The sequence below is a fragment of the Setaria italica genome, chromosome II (assembly GCF_000263155.2).
Source record: "Setaria italica strain Yugu1 chromosome II, Setaria_italica_v2.0, whole genome shotgun sequence".
NCBI lineage: Eukaryota > Viridiplantae > Streptophyta > Magnoliopsida > Poales > Poaceae > Setaria > Setaria italica.
The window spans coordinates 35,036,298-35,052,625 of NC_028451.1; the positions used below are offsets into that span (position 1 = coordinate 35,036,298).

The following is a 16,328-nucleotide window of genomic DNA, read 5'->3' on the forward strand; positions in this document are numbered from 1 at the left end:
GCGTGGCACTCGGCAAACTCCCTGCCTTTGCCGAGTGTTGGCACTCGGCAAAGACTGGATGTTTGCCGAGTGCCTCCCGTTTGGCACTCGGCAAACTCGCCGTTAGTCCGACGCCGTGAGTCCGCGGTTCGCCGAGTCCATATGTTCGCCGAGTGGGTTTCCGCCGTCGGCAACATGTTTGCCGAGTGTCCGAGTTTTGACACTCGGCAAACTAGGCTTTGCCGACACAATATTTGCCGTGTGCCCTTTGCCGAGTGTTACACTCGGCAAAGGCTTTGCCGAGTGTTTTCATGCCTTTGCCGAGTGCCCCAGGCACTCGGCGAACTTTCTGTTTCCCGTAGTGGCGACCATAGCCGGTCGGATAGATATGTTCCAACTCTTTTCAAACAACCTTGCTTCATAGGCGTAATGGTCTGTTAGTTCCTCTGGATCCCGATAACGCTTTTCATCATCCTTCTTCCTCCTCCACTCTTTGTACTTCGCCAACCCTTTCTGTATCTTTCTCGCCTTTCTCGCTTCTTTTCCTTTCCGTGACCTGTCCCCTTTCAGGCCTTCCTTCGAGTTCTGCAGCACCAAATCCACCTCCATGGCGTGGCCTTCCTTTGAATTCCCCATCGCCAAATCCACCTCCCTGGCGTGGCCTTCCTTTGAATTATTCCCCATCACCAAATCCACCTTGGTGGTGAACTCCACCAATTGCTGGTTTATCATTACTGAAATCTTGTTTAGGCAATTCAGCAGCTCCTGCACTACTCTACCTTCGTCTTCACCTCCGGAGTTTCTCGCGCTCCTCTTCTCCTTGTTCTTCTCCTTCATCTTCTTTCTCCGGTCCACTCGCCACTTCAGCTTTTCAAACTCCACCAACCACCGCTTGGCTTTCGACAGCAGTTCCTGTCGGATCTCCACCGACGCAGCTTCCTCTACCTTTCCAAAGCTAATCAACAACAGATTCATATCATGTATCAAATCAAACATCCGCGGCTCCACTGAATCACTCTCCAACTCCAACTTTAACCTGCCATCCAGATGATACACTATTTCCCCCATCGTCTTCTGCCACCCCGCCATCTCCGCATCGGAGTCTCTCTTCCCTACCTCCATCTGCGTCTCGGATTCCATCTTGATCTTCACCTCTGCCTTGCACGGGCACGGGACGAGGAGAGCTCGAAGGTGGAGTTGTAGGGCCATGCGCGCCCACCATGGCATCAAAGACGGCGCCAGAGAGGCTTTGTGCCGCATAGGGCTGCTGCGCGTGGTCGGCGTCGGTGTACTAGTAGTAGGATAATTTGTCGACCATCTCCTCCATGCGCATGAGGTCAACCTCCTGCGAGGACGAGCCGTCGACATGGGGAGTTAGGGGCAGGTCAAGGAAGGCGGCGGGGGAATGGTGTCGCAGGCTCCAAGAGGCCCCAGGCCAGCTGCAGCTCCTGCTCTGTTTTGGCGAGGATCATTTGGCGTTAAGAGCAACTCTACCCGACTCTCCAAGCTAAAATTTAGCAAATCAGTAAGAAAATTGTGATCCAACAGAGTTGCTATTTGGCTCTCCATCTCATCCGACTTGCCAAACTTCCCCGCACACTTGCCAAACTTGGCAAGCTAATTTGCCTTGCCAAAGTGTAGGTCCCACATGCAGTAATTGTTAGAATGGAGAGTGCAAAATGGAGAACCTGTTGTAGTGCGAAATGGAGAGGCTGTTGGAATGGATGGATATTGTATATTTTTAGAGAGGAAACTAGTTGTTGGGATTTGTAGAGTGAGAAATGGATAGTATGTTGGAATGAGAAACTCAATATGGATAATTTTTTTTTACCAACTTATATAGAGTTAAATGGAGAGAAAAAATGGGTAGTTTGTTGGAGACGCTCTAAAGGCGCTGTTTCAAAAATATTCATACACGTTTTTTTCCGTTCCGTCTCACCATGTATTCGAACAAAGCCGTGCGAGGCCCAAGCCCAACTCCCAAGCAGCAAGCACAGCAACGGAAGAAGCGAGCCCAACCAACGTCCACACAACTCTCGAGTTAATTGTTAGGAAAGCTTCCAATGTGCACGTTGTGTTATCCTTAACTGCTACAAATTGTATGTCATCTATTAAAATAGAGTCCAATTTGCGCATTTTCAGCCAAACGAACGCTATATTTGGCTATCAAGTGAAATGCCCTGTTTTAACTTCATATGACACCACTGTTTTTGTCCTTTTTTTTTAGGAAAAACTGTGATCTTTCAATATTTGCTTCATCGTAAATTTAGCATTGACATGGTCTATTACCTAAGCTCAAAGGGATTGTTTGTGTGATTTTGCGATCAAAAACAGCTATGCTTATCTCTTTCCTCTGCATTTTTTGTGGCCTATTTCTCTTGTGCAGGGGTGCTGTTACTCAAGTTCAAATGTGCAATGATGCAGAGTCAAATATAATGGAGCTGAAAAGACTGGAAACCACGATTTTGCATGGCATTGATGTGAAAACAATGAAATTTCACACCTGAAGAACAGAAGGTTTGATCGGATTGTCTTTAATTTTCCTCATGCTGGCTTCCAAGGACCCGAGGACCCAGTGAAAATGATCAAGGATGATCACCATCTTGTTATATTTTTCTGGTATTTAATGTTTGATTAAATCCTGAAACGAGAAAGTTATTGCTATTGTTTATGTAGATTACCTATACTTTACTTTGTTTTAGTCCTTAACAAAAAAATTTTTAGTGAATTCCTTAAATATAGAGTTGACTTAGTACTCCTATGTTTACTTCAGTATATGAGGTTTGCCTTTTGTTTAGGAAACCTACGTGCTGATACAGATGGAATTAGATAGATTATCTATGAAAGTGTTTCCATTTTCAATTTTCATAGTACTGTTGATCACGACAGAACTAATTGGCAACAAACTTTTTTTTCTTTTGTAAGGACAACCACAATGTACTTTAAAAGTAATCCATAAACAATAAAATATGTACTTCTTTCAGCCACCTGAGACATTGTGCAAGTGACCGCAGACCGTAGGTCCAGCTACCCGTAACATATGGACCAGCCATCCACACCTCCACTTCTCCCCTCGTCGCCTAGCTTGGTGTAAAGAGGACGCACGGGGAGGTGCGACGAGCCGACGACCATGGCTGGAAGCCTAGAATATGGACGAAGAGGCCCACCGCACCCTACTGATCCGGTTTCTGAGCATCCACTCGCCACCAAGCTCTACGCCGGAGAGGCCATCACGTGCTCCATGGATCCGAGCTTGGGGAAGACAAACTGCCTGCCAATCTACCACCATAGATCCCGCAAAGTAGACGAAGCTAGCACTCTTGAACCAGCCTTATTATCAGCAGAGAAGTGTTGCTGGTCCACCGGGAGAGTGCCTGCAGAGGGAGTGTGAAGTGCAGAGGGAAGCAATGATGCCTGGAGCAGCCGGGTTGAGCTATTCTTCTGCCTTCTTGGAACCATGTCACAGGGAATCTGTTCAGAGGCTGGAGGGGCTGAGAGCTATGATGCCTGGATTCGCCGGCTTGAGCTATTCTTCTGGCTTCTTGGAGCAATGCTACAGGGATACTTTTTTCGAGAATACGTAGGAGAGCTGCGTACCTTTGTATTAAGAAGAATGAGTAGAATTGTTACAACGCGGGCCTACCGGGCTCACGCACACGGTTTTGAAATGTAGCTTGAGCTTACATGGCAACTCATTTACATCTGTTTAAACACAAAGGTCAGGGTAAGAAACCACTGAGGTACCGTTGCTTTAGTGTCGTCCTACTGTTGTCGCGGCCATTGGAACATTGCTAAGTGTTTGGCTCCTGCCGCACACCAATCAACAGCTTGTTCTCGAATTAGCTCAGTTAGTTGCAGAGGATTTCTTTTTGGGGCTCTATCAAAGTTTCTGTCGTTGCGCTGTTTCCAAATTGTCCAGGAGATCAACATAAACAAGGAGTCCATCCCTTTTCTTAGTGATCTGCTCATGGCTCGCCGCTTATGCACCCAGTAGTCCGTTAAGGAGGTTTCAGACAGTGAGGTGGTGTTCTATATGTGCAGCACTGTCGAGACGATGTGCCAAACCTCCTTTGTGTAAGGGCAAGCAGCTAGCAAGTGCACTGTCGTTTCTAGCTCCTGTTCACAGAATGTACACTCCGCATTTCCCTGTAACCCATGTCGATGTCTTCTATCAGCCGTCCACAACCGCTCCTTAACTGCCAACCAGATGAAAAATTTCACTTTCATTGGTGCCTATGATTTCCAAATCAACTTAGCGGCAGCGAACTTTGTGGCTCCACAAAAGAAGGCACGGTAGGCTGAACGAGCAGAATAGACTCCAAAGGCGTCCCATCTCCACAAGACTCGGTCTTCAACTCCCTAGATTAGATGAACATTGGCTAGTTTGTGCCAGAGAAGAACATATTGTGTAAGAGTAGGCACTGTAGCGCATCTGGCAAAGTCTAGAATCCATTGCTTCTGGTGCAACGCCTGTGCGACCGTCCTTGTTCTTTTCACCTGCGGCGCGATCAAGTTATAGAGATCTGGTGCCAGAATAGAGGGTGAAGATTGTCCTAGCCAAGCATCCTGCCAAAAGAGCGCTAGATTGCTGTCCCCAAGCTGTATCTGAATGGAAGTCTGGAACATGTGCTGAAGAACAGTGTCTCGAGAAAACTCCAATTGCAGGTTCTTCCAAGGCCGGTTCACGTCAGTCTTCTTCAGCCATAGCCATCGTAGACGGAGGGCGAAGGATGCCAGCCTGAGGTCCAATAGACCCAAGCCACCATAGTCAGTAGGCCTGCAAACTGTTGGCCAGGCAATTGTACAGTGAGCACCTAAGGCTTTTTCTTTGCCAGTCCACAGGAAACCGCAGCGCCTTTTGTCAATCTCCTCTAGGACCCATTCTGGCATTTTCAATGAAATGAGTGTGTGAATAGGTATTGAAGTCATGACCACCCTAACTGTTGTCAGTCGGCTGGCTTTGTTCATCAATGGCGCCTTCCATGTGGGCATACTAGCTGTTACTCGGTCGATCAACGGTTGGAAGTGTGCCTTCCTTAATCTGCCAACTTTCAATGGTAGCCCCAAATATTGAATGGGAAATTCAGAGACCCTGGCTGGCAAAATTTCAGTGATTGCTTTAATCTGCTGTGGAGAGCATGCTATGGGCGCCACCAAGCTTTTCTGAAAATTGGTGTGCAGGCCAGATGCATTTCCAAAGAAGAGTAAAATTTCCCTAACTGTGACCATGTCCTGAATTGTCAGTGAAGCAAAAAGGATCATGTCGTCTGCATATAAAGAACATTGGTGTTGTATGCCATGATCGGCCGGTGCAGCCAAAACACCTTGCTGGACTGCTCTTTTGAACAGACGGTGCAGCATCTCCATCAGAAGGATGAAGATCATGGGGGACAGGGGGTCCCCCTGCCGTAGCCCCCTCATATTGCGAATAACACCTCCTGGCACTCCATTGACTAATACCCTTGTTGTGGCTGTTGATACCAGTATAGATACCCAATCTCGAAATTTTCCCCCCAAACCCAGGGCTTGCAGGACCTGCAGCATGAACGGCCAACAAACCGTGTCAAATGCCTTTGAGATATCCAACTTGAGCAGCACAGAGACTTTTTTCTTCTTGTGTAATGATCTAGCAGCTTGCTCTACAAACTTGAAACTGTCATGGATGGATCTTTTCTTAATGAAGGCGCTTTGATTTACATCCACTAAGTGTTCAAGTTCAGGCGCTAGCCTGTTGGCCAAAAGCTTAGCAATAAGCTTAGCAAAACTATGTATCAAACTAATAGGCCTGTAGTCTGATGGTGACTTTGGCTGCTGTCCCTTGGGTAACAAAGTGATGAGTGCCCCATTAAGTTTGTGCAGTCGACCACAAGCTACTCTGTAGAAGGCATCGAAAGTGGTCAGGATGTCTTCTTTGATCACTAACCAAGCCGATTTGTAGAATTCTGCAGTAAAGCCATCGGGGCCTGGAGACTTTTCGTTGGGCAGCATTTTGATGGTGGCCCAGATTTCTTGCTCAGAGAATGGGGCATCTAAGTGTGTCAGATCAAGCTGCTGGACGCCAAGGGATTGCAGATCAATCACCTCGCTACGCTGCACGGCCGTTCCCATGATGCGTTTGAAATAAGCATAGAGCATCTGTTCAGAAGCAGGAGCGGCTGAACAGGATGATCACATATGGCTGTCAGTGAAGGATCGTTGTTGGGACTTCGGAGATCTGTATGTTTGTGCGATTGTTCGAAGAGGATTGATTGAGTACAGGAACTTGACCTCTCTAGATATGAGATATGCTATATGTTAGAAATTCCTATGTGTTTTTGTGCGTTTCAGGACCATCTGCGTAAAGATGTAACCCTGGACAGGACAAAGTCTGTTCTTTCTGCAGCGGGGCTGCCTTTCGGGACACAGATTAACTGCACGCCTATCTCGTTATTACGACTGCTATGACTGTTGTGAACCTGAACAAGGTAATCGTCGATGCACTGATTTGATTTCTACTTGTTGCAATTATTCCTTCTTAGGCAGCTGGTGCACCCATAAGCGGACAGCCGCATTGCCCGCCGGCAGGCTAGGATCACCTTCTCCCGAATAATATAAAATGTAAAATCAAGTCTTGACATACCATCCAAAACGACTAGAGTCCCTAAACATCTGATGTAGACAAACCGAACTGTGGTTCGCTTCGTCAAAGTACCGCTCACAAGTCACATCCGACGAACAACGTAACTGAGGTCTCAGACATGCATCACTTTTGTCGTTTGCATAATTATCTATCACTAAATATCAGCAACAGAAACGGGAACATTACATTGACAGAAACCTCCGTACCAGATGTCCAAAGAAACAGGACTATCCTTTGATATTTTCTGAGCAGATTGGGAACTCTCGTTGATAGCAGTAACTTTAACCCTTGCATGACAGAATGGTCCATGTCAGACTGTACTTTTATTCAGAACAAATCGCAGCAGTTTGAACATTTATGTTTAAGGAATTCAAAATAGAGAAAGTTTGCTAGATGAGTAGAAAACAATCATGAAGTTATCCTATACAAACGCTCAATGGTGCCATTTCCTGATTCTGTTTTTTTTTGAAAAAATAATGTGAGCGTATAAATTAAGACCAGTTCGGAGTTGGTCTGACGTGCTGCACTGCTGTCTGGAATATAGTTAATTAGGGAGATCTCTATCAATTCCATACAATAGCTGTTGAAGACCCAACAAAAAGTAAAAATCAAGTCAAGATATATTTTGAAAAGCTATCTTTTTTCGATAAAGGAAATTTCATTATTCTTAGACGGTTACATCAAGGTGATACAAACATACTATAATCGTTCCCGACCTCAGCATAGCTATCAAGCACGCAGCTTATAAAAGAAAAAAAAAAGACATAGCATCATATACCATGTCACAACAAGCTACAACACACAACTTAATCTTCAATTTCGTTCACAACCATATCAGCACTTGGACTTCTAAAAGCAACGCCTCCAACAAGGAAATGGTACAAGTACCATCATTGCCATAGTCCAATCAGTCAAGATCAGACCAACGGTTTTCACTCTAGAGAGTAATCTCTCGAACCCCAAATAATGCCTTCAACAAGACCATTGCCAGGTACAACCAGTTAAGGTCAAACCATGAGAATTTCTCCCCGGAGCTGACAAATCAGTACCAAAATGGTACCCTCAAGACGAGGTCCCTCAGTGCTGCCTTTCCCTTCTTTCCAAGTCAATACGGAAGGTGATCCACTTGCCTTCTGTGACCAGTAGACCTTCGGAATATGATTTAGCTTTCCCATTTGAAAGTTCCTTGTAAATTCAGAATGCATCCTCGTAAAGTATGCCTCTTTGACAGAATTGAGAAATTTGATACCAATAGGGATGTCCCACAATTCCTTCAGGCTATCAATGTGAAGATATTCAAGGCTGACCAAAGCTCCCTCGTGTATGCATATTTGATTGACCTGCGGCAAATCCCAAAGGACTACCTTCTTCAATTTTTGGAACAGCTTGCCATGGAAGTTTAGATGTTGTCCAATATATGCCCTTGTAAGACGTAGTTCAGTTAAATTTGACAATTCAGAAAGCTGTGCAACTGGACTATTTGTCAACTGACACCTCGCTAGCTCCATTAGCAGAAGTTGATTTCCGTGAGTAGAGAAAAATGGAGATTCCAAAGTTCCTTCAGACAATCGCCCTACCAATTCTAGCTTTTCAAGAGGGTTTTTCAATGTCAAATCTTCCAGCAGGAGGAGCTCATGTTCGTTGCTTGCTCTTATGTGTAACCTAGTAAGGAGGTGCATCTTTGATAAAGAGTTGCACAGTTGCGCATAATGACTGCTTCTCACATAAGTAATGGAAATAGACCTTAGTTGGGATAAATATCCTAGTTTTGCAATGAAGACTTTAGTTGCTCGGACTTCGTTCAAAGATTGCAATTCCTTCAAACCCCACAAGCCTTCAAATGGCTCGATAGGTTCCCAATTATTGAGACTTCTATATGTTGCATCTACCAATTTCCAACCAAGCAGGTGACGCAATTTCTTCAGTTTCGAAAATCCTCGTGGGAACTTTAGTGATTGTGTACGTTTAAGACTTAATGTTTGCAAATTGTGGAGTTTTATAATAGAATTTGGTAGTTCCTTTACATTGGTTTCATCAAGGCACAAAAGCCTAAGGTTGAATAGCTCCCCAACTGAATTGGGAATCTTCTCAATGGGCAAACCTGATAAGTCTAACATTGTAAAGTCTAACATTGTAAGGTACTTAGACTCACGGGGAATAAAAGAATGCCATGAACATGATGCCATGCAGGTGTCGAATGCTATCAAGGTGCGAAGCCTGGATGGATCTATGCTGGATCGAATGCCATCATTGTTGCACTGGAGTACCGACACACGACGAGGATCTAATCCCACCTGCACCACCCCATAAGTGTCATCATAAATTGCACATAAATTCTCTTTTTTCGATTGGAAAATGGCGAGTTCACGAACAAGATCATGCATACAAAGCCACTGTATCTGATTAAAACTGTTCCTGGCTACAACCTGAAGCATGCTTCTCTGGACAAGTTCTGTCAAATAAACTTCACCAACATCTTCTAAGCTGCACCCTCCTTTGTGTTCAATAAACCCTTCAGCGATCCACAATCTAGTCAGTCTTTTTCTGTGGATCAGATAGTCTTCTGGGAACATAGCACAATATTAGAAACAATTCTTCAAATTGTTTGGTAGGTGCTTAAAGCTTAAATTTAGAATTTTCTCCACACGGTTTAGGTTCTCATTGTTGTGAAGCTCTAAAATAAGTTGATTGTAAAAAAGCCTCCATTCTTTATTACTCCTTGTTTTGAGGGACAATGAACTCCCTGTCGCCACAAGAGCTAATGGCAAACCATCACATTTATCCACTACGTCTTTACCACACTGATGCAGTTCTTGGGGGCAGATACTATTTATACAGTTTGGAAATGCCTTCCTGCAAAATAAAAGCCACACATCACGGTCATTTAGGTTACTCCCAGTGGGGAGTTTCATGAGGTTTCATTCTCATTAATTAGTATGCCACATAGGATTTTTTGATGACATGGCATGGAATTAAAGAAGAGAGAGAGGGAACCAGTTTTATCTGGATGAAACAAACTGTACATGAATACCAACTCTCCATGAGTCATGAAATTAAATGCGATTTTGATCCTATGAAACTACACCATGAAATTATGCATTGGAGAGGGTAGTTTCAAACACCATTTCATTTCATTCTTGTTTATGTGGCTATCTTTGGAAACATCAATATGAAACTTTTTATTGGGATTAGCCTTAGAGGCTCCACCTTGATTTTACAACCATCCTCAGCTATTGAAGCTACTTCCTCAATTCTTGTCGTGATTATTACTCTGCTTCCCAGGTTATTATCAACAAGAACCTCTCTAATTCTAAAAAGAACTTCAGCCGTCCAGACATCATCCAATATGATCAAGTACCTCTTTTATCCAGAATTTTTGTCAGTTCCACTCTAAGTTCTGCACTCTCCATACTTCCAGCATCAGATGCCTTATTGTCATTTCCATGAATTTTTTTCAGCATGTTTCTCCAAATATCGTTGATCTTATATGACTGAGAGACAGAAACCCATGCGTGGCAATTAAAATTGGATATTACTCTTCATTTTTTAGACATTATTGGCAAGGGTGCTTTTCCCAAGGCCACCCATACCCCAAACAGCAATGATCCGAAGAGACGGATCTTCCAGATGCAGTGAATTGATCAAGATTTCTCAATTTTTATCAATTCCTACAAGTTCATTATCATTGATTGTTGAATGATCATGTCCAGGATAATATAGTTGCTGTTCGCTGTCATAGTTTATTGCTGGAGCATGCATACCAGTTATTGGTTGGGCCCAACGACCTAATCTTTTTGAAAGTTCCATAACCTCTTTGCTTATTGTATCTGCTTTGGTAGCAATTTCATCAAGTGAAAATAAAGATTGATGTTTCTTGAAAATTTTCTTCAAAGAAGCACATGGCTCTTTCTGTTGGTATCCACCAACAACATACATAAATTGGTCCACAATGTCTTTCATCTCATATGCCAATCTTCGTACTTGCCTTACCCAAGTTTCTATGATTTCACTATTGCAGCCCTTCATGTCAATTCCCTTAAGGACTCCATTAATAATATCAAGTTCATCTTTTATCAGTTTCATATTTACTGGAAGTGCCATTTGGAACACAGAATTCTTTCCAAGCAAGGGTTTACCTAACTTTAGTGTTTCACATGCCACAACTATTCCTATCTTTTTTTATGACTAAAAGAACAGCAACTTCTACCATTTCTCTTTGTGCAGTTGACTTCAATATGCTAGTACAATATATTTGCAATGACTAACACTTAAAACTTATGCTCAAATTCCATCCTCTTACTTCACACCTACAAAAGTAATACAACTTTTTAACAATAGGAAATTCTAACTAATAAGCGAAATTTCAATTGTTAAAGGGAACCTGATTTTTTTAAGAAATCTGATCTGACCTGCATCTTGCAGAAAATTGTTGAAAGGGATACATTATTCTGGGAGTACATGAACTTGGTGGGAAAAAGATATTGTACAGACTACGGACAAAAAGATGGTGTATCAGCAGTACATAGTCCTTCTGCTCCTGCTACTTCCATACTGATTTCATCTGGGGGGAATGGAGGAAAAGGTGTAAGTTAAGGATAAAAAGGCATGGAAACATTGAGTTTTCTCTCAAATTGCGCCAAACAATATAAGAAATAAAAAGGCTGTAATTTATTTACTTGCAATAGAACAACAGATTTTGTCGTGATGAACAAATGAATTTAAATGTAACATTTATATCTCTATTGTAATTGCTGTGCAAATTAGCAACAATAGTAGGGCTCTTGGTTAGTGAGAAGAAGAAATAAGTGACAAGAGGTGAGAGTATTGCACCTTACACATTTTATCGAATTGTATCTATGGACAGGTCGATGTGAAAAATATGTCCATTCAAGTAAAGGAAGAGAGTGTCAGCAAAGTTCCAAGTGTGCAGTACCAGTTTGTGATAGTAAAGAAAGTATAGAATTGAGAGTGCAGTGGGAGCCCCAGCTTCAATGCTTCACATATATATACACATTTATATATATGGATGACGTTATTATCAACTGCAAGTTCCATCAATTTTCACAAATTACATGGACTTATATTATAAAAGACATTAGGTGTGTAGCATAGAATATGGTTTCCCTAATAACATACAGCTCAACATGTAAACAAAGAATTCCAAGAAAGTTGACCTTTTCCCTGAAACTCAGAGGTAAATGACTTTTTTCATTACTACAGGTATACATCATCTACAAGAACTTAGACCTTTCGAAGGAGGAAGTTATCCGGCAACTGCACAGCTCAAATGAGGAACTTAGATCTTTAATGTTCTCATGGATGGACCTTTTGATGTAATCTTCATGTAAATTTCTTTCAGCTCCCCCACGGTTTCCCCTCAAAAGGTACCTAAAAGAAATAAAAAAAAAAACGAACTCCAGTTGACTTGACTAGCTGAGTCCTAGACTGTGGGTTGATGGTCACATCAGTATTCAGTACCTTGTTTGCTTAAGAAGAAAGATAAATAATCACTCCATTACTCTGTGTTGCTATCATAATCAGTGTCAACTCAACGTTTAGGCTATTGAGAACTTTCTCAAACCAGATTCAAGGAAGACCTAATTAATGCAGAAAAGGAAATGGCCTAAGATGGGACCTATCTCATTAATCCTATCACTTTCAGAGGTTATACACATTTGTTCCCGAAACACCATAGCCGGGCCAATAGTGGGATGGCTCCATGATTGTGTAAACTGCAAGACCTTTTCCATCCAAACTGGTTTAGAAACTAAAACTTTGTGCGCATAACATCACTTCAAGAAAGAAACGAGAAATGCCGTGGTTGATGAATGCCTAAATTTTTTTAAAAAAAAACGTGTGCAGCCTCTAACAAGATGATAAAACAGCAATACTATTCTGGATGCCTATCATCTACTTTTGAACAATACTCTTGTTCCTTTTCGTTTGAAGAAATGAGCTCGAGATGGTGCCTATTTCATTGATAGAGAGGAGCATTGTTTTTAAAATGAAGGATAGGATTGTTGCTACTCAGTGCTGTTTGGCCTTTGGGGTGTTGTCTTCGACAAAGTCAAATTTCCTAGTAAGCGGAGCAAGTGCATGGATGAAATGCACTTGGCTCAGCAATTTTGAAACTTGGTATCCAAGGTAAAAGATAAAAATAACCCAGATTGGGAAATCGATGAGGAGCGTATGCGGCTGCATTGCAATGAAATTAGGTGTTTAATCGGTGTGTGCATGACTAAGGCTGGGAGGAATCTAGAGGTGCCTTTTGCGTCGCAACTAATCTCTGTTCCTCTTATTTGCACCGGCAAAGCTTGGAGCTCGCCTCTCAAATCTGAGCAGCCAGTTGTGATCGCGGCAGGCACAAGGCTCCGACCTTCATGGTCCAGGAGAGACAAGGAGCGCTCACATTGGACCAAGCCGCCATGCCCGCTGGCATTGAAGCTCAAGCATTGTGCCTACTTGCTACCAGCAGGAGCAGATGAGTAGACGGCTGGGACGTAAAAAATTGCAAGAACGCTTAGATAGACGCTTGATGAGATAGAATTATTAAACTTAATGTAAGAGCTTTATGTTAGAAATAATTATCCTTTATGTTAGGACAAAATATCAGATACTACCTCTGTCAAAAAAAAAGTTACTCTAGAAATTTTGAAACAAATTAGTGCTCAAGGTAATATACCTAGCTGCCCCCTTACTATTCAAGTGAACTGGTTTTGCTTGCGAGGTAATTAAGGGTTCCCATGCGACCTTTTCTAGATAAAGATTTGATCTGCATCATGCATGGCTCCGGTTTGATACTAAACTTAAGCGATGCACGCGCCCATTTGCTTGCATGTCATATTTTTTTATCAAACATGGATTAAATAAAGGGGGGGCCCTTGATGTAGAATCTATAGTGACATGTTTTTGGGGGAAAATTTTGAATCTTACGCTGTTTTTATTGTAGGATGGATACTAGGTCTACTCAATAAAACTAGTGCCAATGTAAACATTTGCAAATGCTTTCAATGTCACACAAATTAGCAAAATAGACAATTTGTGCAATGGCTTGTCTATATACTATTTGATGGATGCAAGCCTGTAGTTGTATCAACTCCAAGTTTCAGCAATTTTAAAAATTTACTGGGATTTAGATTGCAAAGGATATCATATTTGTATATAGCAGATAAAATATGGTTTTCACAATCTGTAGACAACCTAACTCGTAAGCAAAGTATTCCATCATAGTTGACCTTTTCTTCTGAAACTCATAGGCAAAAGACACTTCCATTTAGGCTAAATAATTGCACGCGCGTCAGCGCGTGAGGAAAACATTTGGTCTAGTCCACTGAAACTGATTAGGTTTGGTCAATGTCAACTTCAGATCAGATTCAAGGAACGCTCACAGAAATTAGTCCAAGGTAAGTTCGGCTATCAATCCTATCACTTTCAAAGGCTATGCACGTCTGAACCAAAAATTAGTTGCTTGGTCGGTGGGTGACTGACTAGAATCTGGCTGGAAGCAATCGAAAGGTACCTTGTCGTCGCCAAGTTGGCAACCAATCCCTGTCCCTCTCCTTCGCAGGGTGCTAAAGCTTGGAGCTCGCCTCTCAAGTCGGAGCAACCAGACGCCGCCGCAGCTGTGGTCACGACAACCACAGGCTCCGACCTCCGCGGTCCAAGAGAGATGGAGGCACGCTCGCTAAGGACCAAACCGCCATGCCCCGCCGGCGCTGTGCGCCACTGGGGCTGCTCGCTAGCAGAGCTGCAGAGGAGTAGAGGGTTGCGATATCAGGGATTGAGCGGGAGAGGAGTGGGGTGGGGTTTTCAATAATCGCCGCCGGGATAGAAGGCAGGCGAACTGGCGGACGGCGGAGGCATCCGGCGGGCGGGCGCGAGGAGATGCCGCGGGGGTGGGACTTGGGAGGGATCAGGGAACAGACCACAAGACGACAGTCCAAACCAACTAGGTGGCATTCGGCAAATACTGGCGGCTACTTATCGTTATTAAACTTATAGAGTATTTTTAAAAAATTCAAAAATATTTGGATCGTACGCGATATAATATAGAAGAAATTTTGTTAAAAGTCAGGTTTCAGGCAGGCGGCGACACACTGCCGGTCAGGTGGTGCTGTCACCGGCGAACTACGCTAGCTCCGGCGCCATGCGTCGCAGGTTCACCCTCCAAATACACCCGGTGCATTGCTAACTCAGACAGTCGGATCCCGTCCGCGTCGCTGGCTCCCTGACATCCGCCGCGCTCGGTGGCTAGAGACGGCGAGAAACCATAGCGTCTACAGCACAAGAAACCTGTTTCCAGGATGCATCCGCCAAAGGAATGCAAAACAAAGGGCAGCGGTCGTCGCAGTTCGAGCACTTCAGCAGAGCAGCAATCCACCTCTGCAGTACCTTTTCGGGCATTTGTTTCTTCAATTGACATCAAATGTGCTATGAAAATTACCAATTATGTGTTGAATGCATCGTGACGTTGATTAACCACCTGAAACCAAATTCACAGGAAGGAAAGTGCACCCGAAACAACAAGATTCTGTAATAGGGAACAAAACAGAGAAAACAGAGACATGGTGCTTCATGCAAGGTTATAGGGTTCACTCATTCTAAACAGGGCCAAAAGTGAGATTCAGATTTGAGCTTTGGGTCTTCAGTGCCAGCGCGGATCAGGCATCAAACCACCACCGTGCACCTTCTCTCGGCTTTGACATAGGGTCACGATTACAGTCACTTTTAGCGGTCTTCACATACAATGTAACTGCAGTACTCAATGTCCCAATTACATACAAGATTATTACATGCGTTACTTGTCTCACTAATTATCTCAAGCAGTACTGAATATACCATCAAACGTCGACATCAGAAACAGGAATGTTATAATGACATAACCTGATATAGCAATACTGAACCCATACGCTATTTTAAACTGGCTGATCAAAGAAAAGGTCATGGTTATGGAACACAACATATTGTTTGACATTGCTCAACAGAGGGACGTCTCATCCATGCATGAAAGTGTGATCCGTGTCAAAGTGGATCTGCAAGGATGGAAATATACTCAGGTTAGAACACCATGTGAAAAAATTGTTCAAAAAGAAAAAACCATGTGATGATTAATGAGTCGCAGCAATCTTGTTGAGAGAAATCTAGGAAGAGAAAGTTTGCCAGTTGTGCTGAAACTAAATACAATAATCATTATGCAATATCTTTTTTTTTGCGAATCATGATGCAATATCTAATTCAAAAGCCTGTGGAGAAATAAATATGAAAGTTTGGAACAGATCAGAGGAGTCAAGCTTTTATTAATTGATAAATATGCTAATAATCAAGCCCCAAACTGATACAGAATGATAACCATTGAATTTCATGCAAATCCATTGGTGGAACACGTAATCCAAAAATTGCAGTGTTTAGATATACACTTTGAGCCACCTGCAAGTGAGGGTAAAAAATAGCATGGTATTTAGGCCATTCTCATTGGTAGTTTCATGGAGAGTTTCATGAGTATTAATTTTCATGCCATATAACCAATTTTGCTGACTTAGCAATGTATTTATAAGGAGAGAGAAGAAGTTTCATCGTATGTGAGAGGAGTTTCATCCCCATGACACTCAACTGGCACAGTTACCTAGTTTCCAGTCTTGGTAACTGTGCACTGAGACTAGCCTTAGTATTTAGTGATCAAGGACCAGTTCTTGTCACGTGTAGTGTTGCATGGTGAAATCCGGGTCCACAA

At 43.0% G+C, this 16,328-nt stretch overlaps 1 pseudogene; it reads right to left on the minus strand.

Annotated features, from left to right (window-relative positions):
* Positions 1-7,605: 7,605 nt before the first annotated feature.
* Positions 7,606-14,537, minus strand: LOC101759684 (annotated as a pseudogene).
* Positions 14,538-16,328: the final 1,791 nt, after the last annotated feature.